Here is a 12,232-nt window from a genome sequence, read left to right on the forward strand (position 1 = left end):
TGGAGCAACAGCACAACGAAAGAAAGAAAGAAAGAAAGATAGAAAGAAAGAAAGAAAGAAAGAAAGAAAGAAAGAAAGAAAGAAAGAAAGAAAGAAAGAAAGGAGAGAATTGGAGAGTGCATGCTTAAATTCACACAGGACACCGGATAAGACAGGAGAAATACTCCAGATATAACAGACTGACCCCAGCCCCCCGACACATAAACTATTGCAGCATAAATATTGGAGGCTGAGACAGGAGAGGTCGGGAGACACTGTGGCCCCGTCCGACGATACCCCTGGACAGGGTCAAACAGGCAGGATGTAACCCCACCCACTTTGCCAAAGCACAGCCCCCACACCACTAGAGGGATATCTTCAACCACCAACTTACTATCCTGAGTTTAGCCCACAAAGATCTCCCCCAAGGCACAAACCCAGGGGGGGGGGGGGGGGGGGCAACCCGGACAGGAAGATCAGGTCAGTGACTCAACCCACTCAAGTGACGCACCGCTCCTAGGGACGGTATGGAAGAGCACCAGTAAGCCAGTGCCCCTGTAATAGGGAGACAGAGAATCCCAGAGGAGAGAGGGGAACAAGCACGGGTGGTTCGTTGCGCCAGTGCCTTTCCGTTCACCTTCACATTCCTGGGCTACACTCAATCATAGGACCTACTGAAAAGATGAGTCTTCAATAAAATACTTGAAGGTCGAGGCCAAGTCTGCGTCTCTCACATGGATAGGCAGACCATTCCATAAAAATGGAGCTCTATAGCAGAAAGCCCTGCCTCCGGTGTCTTGTGACTGTAGCGTACGTGTAGGTATGTAGGACCAAATCGGAAAGGTAGGAGCAAGCTCATGTAATGCTCTGGAGGTAAGCAGGAAAACCTAAAAGTAAAGCTGCGAAATGGAGAATGGAAAATAATGAAAATAATAATCATCATACATAACATTTTTATTGAATTCAACTCTGACTTTGTGCTTTTCCCCCCAGTGGATCGACATTAACTTTTTCTGGCCGTTCCCAAAAGCATTTGGCGTTTGAAGTGTAAGCTATTTGGCGCGCGTACAGTTAGGCCCTAAACCTTATAGGCTTGTGCACTAATGCCAGATAGCCTAAATAGAATGAAAGAAAAACCTCAATGTAGCCAATAGATATACATTTCACAAAAAAATGAGTTTTTATGTATTATTTCCTCTTCATTCAACCACCCACCCACGCACCCTTCATCCACATAGTATTTCATGACCCCAAACACGCCCGCCTCGATATGACTGCGGATTTTATGTGTCAATCCACACATCACTAGTGTTTGTTCGTGTGCTACCTGGCATCCCTCCCCTCCTCAAGGCCTGTGGCCCACTTCTTTCCCCATCTGCTTGGATGAACTTTTCGCACCTCGGCCCGCGTGGAGAATATAAAGTGTCTCGTAAAACAGTAATCATCTCTATGGACCGACGCTCCGTTCACCAGGCCATATTGGTTGGAGAACTCAAACGGAACTCGACTGTGTGTGTGTGTGTGTGTGTGTGTGTGTGTGTGTGTGTGTGTGTGTGTTGGTGGACTCAAGGCCAAGGGTTCTTAACTTCTTGGAACATCAGGCAGAAAAGCAGACTGACAGACTGGCTTTGGGTCTGGCTCCATGTATTCCACATCCCCCAAGGCGGGGAACGAATGAACTAAGGAACGTCCATCAGTCCAGGATTGACCACACGATTGATTCGTTGACCATTATGCAACGGAGTGGACTGCAGAGCTTTCAACACCACCATTAGAACGAGGAGGAGGTCTGTGAGAGTAGCTGCTGAAAGGTTTTGTATAAGAGACAAATGATATGTCCCAAATGGCACCCTATTCCCTACATCGTCCACCAACACACACTTGGGGAATTAGGGTGCCATTTGGGATGCACCCTAACCATCTCAGAGGAAAACCGCTGTCATTTCATTTCTGGCCTGATACTCTGCTCCGATGCTGAGCTGGAAATGAGCCTCAACATGTGGGAGAATGTCCAGCCAATAACCACAGAGTTCTGATTGAGAACATTGAGATGTTTGCACTTGGGTTTCACCATAGAAATAGAATGAGAAAAACTATGGGGACACTCAAAATGGCCACCAGTCCACCCATCATGGCATCATTGACCTGAATGGGGATGTCCATTCTACTAATTCTCAGTGGTGGAAAAAGTACTCAGTTGTCATACCCGAGTCAAAGTAAAGATACCTTGATAGAAAATGACTCAAGTAAAAGTGAAAGTCACCCAGTAAAATACTACTTGAGAAAAAAGTCTAAAAGTATTTGATTTTAAATATATGTAAGTATCAAAAATCAATGTAATTGATTAAATATACATAAGCATAAATCATTTCAAATTCCTTATATTAAGCAAACCAGATGGCACAATTGTATTATTTTTTGTTCCGTTTATGGATAGCCAAGGGCACACTTCAACACGCAGACATCATTTACAAACAAAGCATTTGCATTTAGTGAGTCCGCTAGATCAGAGGCAGTATGGATGACCAGGGATGTTCTCTTGATAAGTGTGTAAATTGGACCATTTTACTGTCCCGCTAAGAATTCAGAATGTAACAAGTACTTTTGGGTGTCAGGGAAATGTATGGAGTACATTATTTTCTTTAGGAATGTAGTGGAGTAAAAGTAGTAAAATATAAATAGTAAAGTACAGTACAGATACCGAAAACAACCATTTAAGTATTTTTACTTAAGTACTTTACACCACTGGTTAATTATAATTATATGGGTTCCATGTTAGTTGGTTCCTACTCAAGTACAAAGTTGTGGTGGATCTAAAACTGGCACAAGAGCTGCTATATGCTTGGAAAATGGAGCATCAGAGACACCTTTCAGTTTTGATGCTTAGCTAGCCAGCTATATAGGTTGTTGACAGTTAGTTAGCAAACACGTATTCACTCTTTTGTTATAGTGCAGCCCTGGCAATTAATTCACTTGAACTCAACTAGTAAACACACAATGTCAGGACGCGGTTGTAAGCCGTGGTCTACCCTCCTTATCTTCCACAGTGATCAGCCAACCTAAGCCTTACAATTATGGTACTGGACCCGGCTGAGAATATGTGGGGGAAGACAAGGCCCTTAGTGTAGAATATGTTGGGGATAACCTTTTGTTTGAGTCTCATTGGATTAATGCCAGTGACATCTATTGTTTCATAGCCTTAGCTAAGAGGAAAGAACGTGAACTACTTTTCAAAGCAGAGACAGACGTCTTTGCACCGCTTCCTGGAATCTATGCAACCAAGTCACAGGATGAGAAGTGGAAGCACTGGCAGGTGGAATCCTCAATGAACATTGGTGAGAAGAACCTTCATCAAAAGATATCGCACCATTCTACCAGCCAGCTGTGAAGCCCGTCGATAAGTATGGGATCTGGTACGGAGTGAGAAAGTACAGGGTGGAGGTGAAGAGGGGAAGGACAGGAGAGCTGTTAAAGGTGCCGAATGCAATCGCTTTGGGCATCTACAGTGGTAGGGTTTTCTACACCAGACAGGTAGCTGCTTCATCTGTAACCTTGCTGACCATCAAGCCAAAGAATGTACAACCATCAAATGCTGTCTCTGTGGATCCCTTGGCCACAAAGCCAGAGAATATAAAAACACCAGCAAAAATGCACCCTATGTGATAAAAATGGCCACTCCTTCTAAGACAGGCAGCTTTCAGTGAAGAATCAGCAGAACAGGAATGCAAACAGCAGAAGGCCGAAGACAAGAAATCTGAGAGAGACCATTCAGTCATCGAGCGAGGAGAGTGACAGCGCAAAAGAAGACAATTTGACTCTTTTCTTCCTGAGAGCGAGGTTAATATATGTGAACGGTCCTCGTGGACCCAGAAGGAGCCGGAGACACGAGGACAATGAGAGATCACCCCCTGCCGTCCACCCCTTCTGAGATGGCCAGCACGACTGCTCAACCCGGTCAAGTGACGTCATTCCTCACCATCTACAGGTAATGCAAAAAGAAAATATGTGAAACGTAGCCCTACATAGGATGTCACCCGGTATTTTCTTTAGGAGGCCACACCAGTTTAACATCCTGAAGCATAATCTGTGGCTTTTAATTGAAAGACGTTTTTAAAAGAACACTAAACCATTTTTAAACGCAGACTCTTGAGTAAAAGGACCGTCTGTGGTGGAACTTTTATCCATAGGTTATACGGTCATTATAGAATGTTATCTTAATACTGTAATAGAAGCTAACGCCCGGGAGGCAAGTTCAAACTAAACTAAAAAGGGAGAAGAAGCATTGAAATGAAATGTGGAAGGGTTGAACAATGTGATATTCTTGTTATTGTGAATTCCATAAAATCAATTCTCAGTCATTTGTGATGTAATGTATTGTATTGATGTTCATCAACTCTTTTGATCCCAAAAACTAGGGAAATATATAAAAAAAAACAAGCCTATTGAATATGAAATAAAGATATTTTTTTACACAAAAAAAAGTTACAAAATGAGATGGTGCAAAGCAACTGTCTGTATCTCATGAAAGAGAAAATAATCTTAGAGCTACGTTTGTAAAGCTGATAAAAAAAATAAATAACATGTCTCCGAAAATGATGCGATTGTCTCCCGATGTGTTTATTGTTAAGCGCATAAATGTGTCACAGAGGGGGTCAGTGTGTTGCTAACAGCTTAGCTTCCTCCACTGTTCGACTGCCCCATACTGGGCTAAAACCAGTGATCCTCTGCTTCGTAACAAACGTGACCGCCCTCCTTGACAACGTTCCAACAGGGTTGAGCCGCCAAAAAGGTAACAACTGAATGGCTCCATCCGCAACATTTCGAGCTAGCTGTGGAGTGAGTTTACAGTTCATTCCAAACTTTGTTCGACATGCCCATTCACTTCCCATGCGCATAAGCCTACACAGATCTGCCTGTGGACTGTTGCACAGTGAGTGATGGAGGCGGTGGTTCAATGTGTGCGACTCTGTGTAGTCAAGCATGGTTACATGTTAAATGAAACGTGTCTCACTCGTTTTCTGTCAAAGTGTTATTACTATTATGGACAATATATTAGTTTCTAGGGAACATTGGAATGGTGGCCGTGTTCCAATGCAGTGCATGACTGTCTAGTCAAGTGTGGTTGAATGAAACGTGTCTCACTGGTCAAAGTGTTATTATCGTGTCTCAATGGTTTTCTGTCAAAGTGTTATTGTTTTCTTAGACACCAGACTACTCACACCCTCCATGTCTGAGTGACCAGGCTTAATCAAACGTTTCCCTCCTGCTTAAACTATCATCACAAGATGCCTCTTTTCCCTCTCAGGGATTTACGCCAGTGCTTGACCTAGACTCATAGCTTTGTTTTTTATGGGCTGCCTGAGGTCATTTCATTAAGTTCTTTGGCCGGAAGCCTTCGTTCGGCCTCCCATACGCTGCTCACGCGCTGCTGTTTCATTTGAATGGATCAGCGATTGATGCTGCAGTGCAGCAATGTGACACATTGTCAACGTCCCAAATGGCACCCTATTTCCTATTTAGTGCACTACTTTTGACCGGGGCCCATAAGGCCCCGGTCAAAAGACAGGATAATCATATTGCATTAACGTATGAGAACCATCGGTAGAACAACGGAATAGTTTGAAGGTGACGGTGGCATGTGAGGATAATCTGGCACTGTTCTAGTTCCATAGCGCTCTGGCTTCAGAGACCCTCTGGGACACTGAGTCTCTACAGATGCGGTGAAGAGGTCAACGGAGCTTGACCCAAACAATGGTAATTCCATGGAAACTTGTGTGGGAAAGATCTCTTAGGGGAAAGATCCTGAATCTTCTCATTGCCCACCAGAAAAATGTGCCTACATTTAGGCTAGTGTTTATATGTGTATTTCATACTATGTTGAGGTAAAAAATCGCTTGCATGGATGTCAACCCCAATACATGTTCATGTCATCGTCACCCAATCAACTGCATTGCAGTTTAAAAAGACTGACTAGTACCAGTGATTGTTGTATGCTAGCTATGCTGACCAGTTATAAGAGCGGGAGTTAGCAGTCACTTCATCTTAACCTGAAAAATAACAACTTCTAAATGTTGTGCAGTGAAAACCAAATTTTCCAAAATCGGACTTTAGTAACCACATTAAGGGCCTATTACAACACATCAATCATAACAGATTTGACGATGACCACTTTGTTAGATCAGAGTTGTTGAATGTGCGCAAATACGATTCCGACGTCCTTCTTCTATCCCCCACGGTCTGCGTTCCATGGACCTCTTTACCACATCTTTTGGCTCAGGGCCAGCTGAGCCATGCTGCTCTGGTATGGTCAGGCAGAGAAAGACAACCCTCCTGGTAAAACCCTCTTTTGTTTGTTTGCTGGTGGCAGTGACATGAAAACAGAGACAGTGTGCACACACAAACACACGCAACAAAGTATGTTTCTAAAACACACCAACACACACTCACTCACTTTCTCTCTCTCTTGTATAGTAAAGTCAAATGTATTTAAAATGCATTTAACAAGGATCACAAAACTTTACATAATTCAAAACAGGCCCCGATGGTGACCTACCTACCTACATGTGTGTTCAGCCAGGTGAGTTGTGAACATGCTGTTGTTGACAAAGCTGACTCAGCCAATAGTTAGTCATAGACTGTGGTATTCATGACCAACAGGCCACTCCAAGAAACCCCATAAAGAGATCACAGGTTTTACCCGTTTAGTAACAATGTTGTTAACAAAGGAGGAGTTAAGGGATGAGCTGGCGTGAAAACAACAGTAAATGCCAATGACTCAGTAATCACATAACAACAACGTAACAACACCTTACTCAGTAAAATATATTTATTCCTGTGGTTGGATGTTTCTCCTGTCTATCTCAATTCAATTCAATTCAAGGGCTTTATTGGCATGGGAAACATGTGTTAACATTGCCAAAGCAAGTGAGGTAGATAATATATAAAGTGAATATATAAAGTGAAATAAACAATAAAAATTAACAGTAAACATTATACATACAGAAGTTTCAAAACAATAAAGACATTACAAATGTAATATTATATATACAGTGTTTTAACAATGTACAAATGGTTAAAGAACACAAGGGAAAATAAATAAGCATAAATATGGGTTGTATTTACAATGGTGTGTGTTATTCACTGGTTGCCCTTTTCTCGTGGCAACAGGTCACAAATCTTGCTGCTGTGATGGCACACTGTGGAATTTCACCCAGTAGATATGGGAGTTTTTCAAAATTGGATTTGTTTTCGAATTCTTTGTGGATCTGTGTAATCTGAGGGAAATATGTTTCTCTAATATGGTCATACATTGGACAGGAGGTTAGGAAGTGCAGCTCAGTTTCCACCTCATTTTGTGGGCAGAGTGCACATAGCCTGTCTTCTCTTGAGAGCCATGTCTGCCTACGGCGGCCTTTCTCAATAGCAAGGCTATGCTCACTGAGTCTATACATAGTCAAAGCTTTCCTTAATATTGGGTCAGTCACAGTGGTCAGGTATTCTGCCGCTGTGTACTCTCTGTGTAGGGCCAAATAGCATTCTAGTTTGCTCTGTTTTTTTGTTAATTCTTTCCAATGTGTCAAGTAATTATCTTTTTGTTTTCTCATGATTTGGTTGGGTCTAATTGTGCTGCTGTCCTGGGGCTCTGTAGGGTGTGTTTTTGTTTGTGAACAGAGCCCCAGGACCAGCTTGCTTAGGGGACTCTTCTCCAGGTTCATCTCTCTGTAGGTGATGGCTTTGTTGTGGAAGGTTTGGGAATCGCTTCCTTTTAGGTGGTTATAGAATTTAACGTCTCTTTTCTGGATTTTGATAATTAGTGGGTATCGGCCTAATTCTGCTCTGCATGCATTATTTGGTGTTCTACGTTGTACACCATGGGTGTCAAACTCTGGCCCGTGGGCCAAATTTGGCCCGCGGGGTAATTATATTTGGCCCGCGAGACAATACCAAATTACTACTAGAGCTGGCCCGCCGGTATTATACAGCGCATTCACCACTAATACTACGAATCCCATAATGCTCTGCTGTTTTCGCGCGCCAATCAGGACACGACCCAGAAACGCTCTCTCCTCTGTGACAGTAGTCATAGCAACATAGACGCTACAACTGTCAGCGAGCTAACCCTTCCCAAAAATGGCGAAAAGAAAGGCAGAAAACAGGAGCTTTCTGGACAAGTGGGAGGCAGAATATCTGTTTACATATGTAAAAGACAAACCTGTTTGTCTTGTTTGTGGAGTCAACGTGGCTGTAAGTAAGGAGTACAACATTAGACGACACTATGAAACGAAACACCATGACAAATACAAGGACCTGGACATGACTCAAAGGAGCCAGAAAGTAGAGGAGATGAAAATAAGTTTGGTTTCACAACAGAATATGTTTAAAAAAGCCACATCACAAAGCGAGGCTGCTGTAAAGGCTAGTTATATAGTGGCAGCAGAGATCGCAAAATCAGCCCGGCCCTTTAATGAGGGACAGTTCATGAAAAAGTGCATGATGAAGGTTTGTGACCTCGTATGCCCAGAGAAAAAACAAGCATTTTCAAACGTGAGCCTGAGCAGGAACACAGTAGCTGATCGCACATGTGATCTTGCCACCAATCTGTATGACCAGCTGATGGAAAAGGGAAAAGATTTTGTTGCGTTCTCCCTCGCTGTGGATGAGAGCTGCGACGCATCTGATACTGCTCAGCTGTCAGTCTTCATCCGTGGAGTGGACTCAAATCTGCGTGTTACGGAGGAGCTATTAGGATTCAAATCAATGCATGGCACAACCACAGGAAAGGAAATCTTTGAGGAGGTTTCCAAATGTGTAACTGAAATAAAGCTGCCGTGGGATAAACTCGTTGGATTAACGACAGATGGTGCGCCAGCGATGTGCGGTAAAAAGAGTGGACTGGTGGGCATGGTTCGGGAGAAGATGCGGGAAGAGAACTGTGCAGGTGAGCTAACTGTTTACCACTGCATCATACATCAGGAAGCACTGTGTGCCAAAGCCCTAAAGATGGAACATGTTATGACCACAGTAACACAGGTAGTTAACTTTATAAGAGCCAAAGGTCTAAATCACCGCCAGTTTAAATCTTTTCTGGAGGAGTGTGGTTCGGAATACGCAGACGTGCCGTATCACACAGAGGTGAGATGGCTAAGCAGAGGAAAAGTACTGAACAGATGTTTCGAGCTGCGTGAGGAAATATGTCAATTCCTGGAAACCAAAGGGAAGGATACAGCAGAGCTCCGGGAGCAAAAGTTCCTGTGTGAGCTGGCCTTTCTCTGTGACATCTCGAGCCATCTCGATGCGCTGAACCTGCAGCTTCAGGGGCGGGGGCGCATCATCACAGACATGTACGCTGCAGTGAGGGCCTTCAAAACTAAACTGTGCCTGTGGGAGAATCAGATGCTGCAAGGAAACCCTTGCCATTTTCCCTGCTGCCAATCCATAAAAGCGCAGATCTCTACCGCCGTGTTCCCATGCGCACAGTTTGCTGAAAAACTCAGTGTTCTCGCCGCTGAGTTTAGCCGGCGATTTGCCGACTTCGATGCCCAGAAATGCAAGTTTGAACTGCTTAGTAATCCCTTCGCAGTTGATGTGGAAAATGCACCAACCAACATCCAAATGGAGCTGACTGAACTCCAGTGCAACGACACGCTGAAGTCAAAGTATGATGCTGTGGGCGCCGCACAGTTTCCACGGTTCATCCCTGACACAATGCCTCAGCTCCGCACCCAAGCTGCTCAGATGCTCTCCATGTTCGGCAGCACTTATCTATGCGAGCAACTTTTCTCCTCGATGAAGATGACCAAAACAACTCACAGGAGACGTCTGACTGATGAACATCTTCGCTCGATACTGAGGATTTCTTCAGCTCAGAGCTTGAGCCCAGACATTGATGAACTAGCATCCAAGAAGAGATGCCAGGTATCTGGCTTGGGCACATCAGATTAGACCAGTGTGCAATAATTAACGTTTTCTTTATGCACTTTTTCTTGCTACAAGGCATGGGCTTGAATGGTTGATTGATTTATTATCATTTTATTTGTAAAATTATTAGCCAGTGGAAAAAGTTTATTTTGGTATTTAAATCAGAAGGCTGCAAATAGAAAAGAGGCATACAATTTTTATTTACATTTTATTTATTTAATAAATGAATGCCATTGATGTGTTTTTTCATTTGAAATTCGATTTTGCATGTCTCCACTATTAAATTATATATTGTATGGTAATAAGCGATGCTTATTCAATGTTAAAGCAAAACTTGTTTGGGTCCATATTAAAAGGTTAATTTGTTCAATGTTGGCCCGTGACTTTGTTCAGGTTTTACATTTTGGCCCACTGGGTATTTGAGTTTGACACCCCTGTTGTACACAAAGGATATTTTTGCAGAATTCTGCGTGCAGAGTCTCAATTTGGTGTTTGTCCCATTTTGTGAAGTCTTGGTTGGTGAGCGGACCCCAGACCTCACAACCATAAAGGGCAATGGGCTCTATGACTGATTCAAGTATTTTTAGCCAAATCCTAATTGGTATGTTGAAATTTATGTTCCTTTTGATGGCATAGAATGCCCTTCTTGCCTTGTCTCTCAGATCGTTCACAGCTTTGTGGAAGTTACCTGTGGCGCTGATGTTTAGGCCAAGGTATGTATAGTTTTTTGTGTGCTCTAGGGCAACATGTGTCTAGATGGAATTTGTATTTGTGGTCCTGGTGGCTGGACCTTTTTTGGAAAACCATTATTTTGGTCTTACTGAGATTTACTGTCAGGGCCCAGGTCTGACAGAATCTGTGGATAAGATCTAGGTGCTGCTGTAGGCCCTCCTTGGTTGGTGACAGAAGCACCAGATCATCAGCAAACATTTGACTTCGGATTCTAGTAGGGTGAGGCCGGGTGCTGCAGACTTTTCTAGTGCCCGCGCCAATTCGTTGATATATATGTTGAAGAGGGTGGGGCTTAAGCTGCATCCCTGTCTAACCCCACGACCCTGTGTGAAGAAATGTGTGTTTTTTTGCCAATTTTAACCGCACACCTGTTGTTTGTGTACATGGATTTTATAATGTCGTATGTTTTACCCCCAACACCACTTTCCATCAGTTTGTATAGCAGACCCTCATGCCAAATTGAGTCAAAGGCTTTTTTGAAATCAACAAAGCATGAGAAGACTTTGCCTTTGTTTTGGTTTGTTTGGTTGTCAATTAGGGTGTGCAGGGTGAATACATGGTCTGTTGTACGGTAATTTGGTAAAAAGCCAATTTGACATTTGCTCAGTACATTGTTTTCATTGAGGAAATGTACGAGTCTGCTGTTAATGATAATGCAGAGGATTTTCCCAAGGTTACTGTTGACGCATATTCCACGGTAGTTATTGGGGTCAAATTTGTCTCCACTTTTGTGGATTGGGGTGATCAGTCCTTGGTTCCAAATATTGGGGAAGATGCCAGAGCTAAGGATGATGTTAAAGAGTTTTAGTATAGCCAATTGGAATTTGTTGTCTGTATATTTGATCATTTCATTGAGGATACCATCAACACCACAGGCCTTTTTGGGTTGGAGGGTTTTTATTTTGTCCTGTAACTCATTCAATGTAATTGGAGAATCCAGTGGGTTCTGGTAGTCTTTAATAGTTGATTCTAAGAACTGTATTTGATCATGTATATGTTTTTGCACATTATTCTTTGTTATAGAGCCAAAAAGATTTGAGAAGTGGTTTACCCATACATCTCCATTTTGGATAGATAATTCTTCGTGTTGTTGTTTGTTTAGTGTTTTCCAATTTTCCCAGAAGTGTTTAGAGTCTATGGATTTTTCAATTACATTGAGCTGATTTCTGACATGCTGTTCCTTCTTTTTCCGTAGTGTATTTCTGTATTGTTTTAGTGATTCACCATAGTGAAGGCGTAGACTCAGGTTTTCCGGGTCTCTATGTTTTTGGTTGGACAGGTTTCTCAATTTCTTTCTTAGATTTTTGCATTCTTCATCAAACCATTTGTCATTATTGTTAATTTTCTTCGGTTTTCTATTTGAGATTTTTAGATTTGATAGGGAAGCTGAGAGGTCAAATATACTGTTAAGATTTTCTACTGCCAAGTTTACACCTTCACTATTACAGTGGAATGTTTTACCCAGGAAATTGTCTAAAAGGGATTGAATTTGTTGTTGCCTAATTGTTTTTTGGTAGGTTTCCAAACTGCATTCCTTCCGTCTATAGCATTTCTTAATGTTACTCAGTTCCTTTGGCTTTGATGCCTCATGATTGAGTATTGC

Source organism: Oncorhynchus mykiss, chromosome 16 (assembly GCF_013265735.2).
Source record: "Oncorhynchus mykiss isolate Arlee chromosome 16, USDA_OmykA_1.1, whole genome shotgun sequence".
Classification (NCBI taxonomy): Eukaryota; Metazoa; Chordata; class Actinopteri; order Salmoniformes; family Salmonidae; genus Oncorhynchus; species Oncorhynchus mykiss.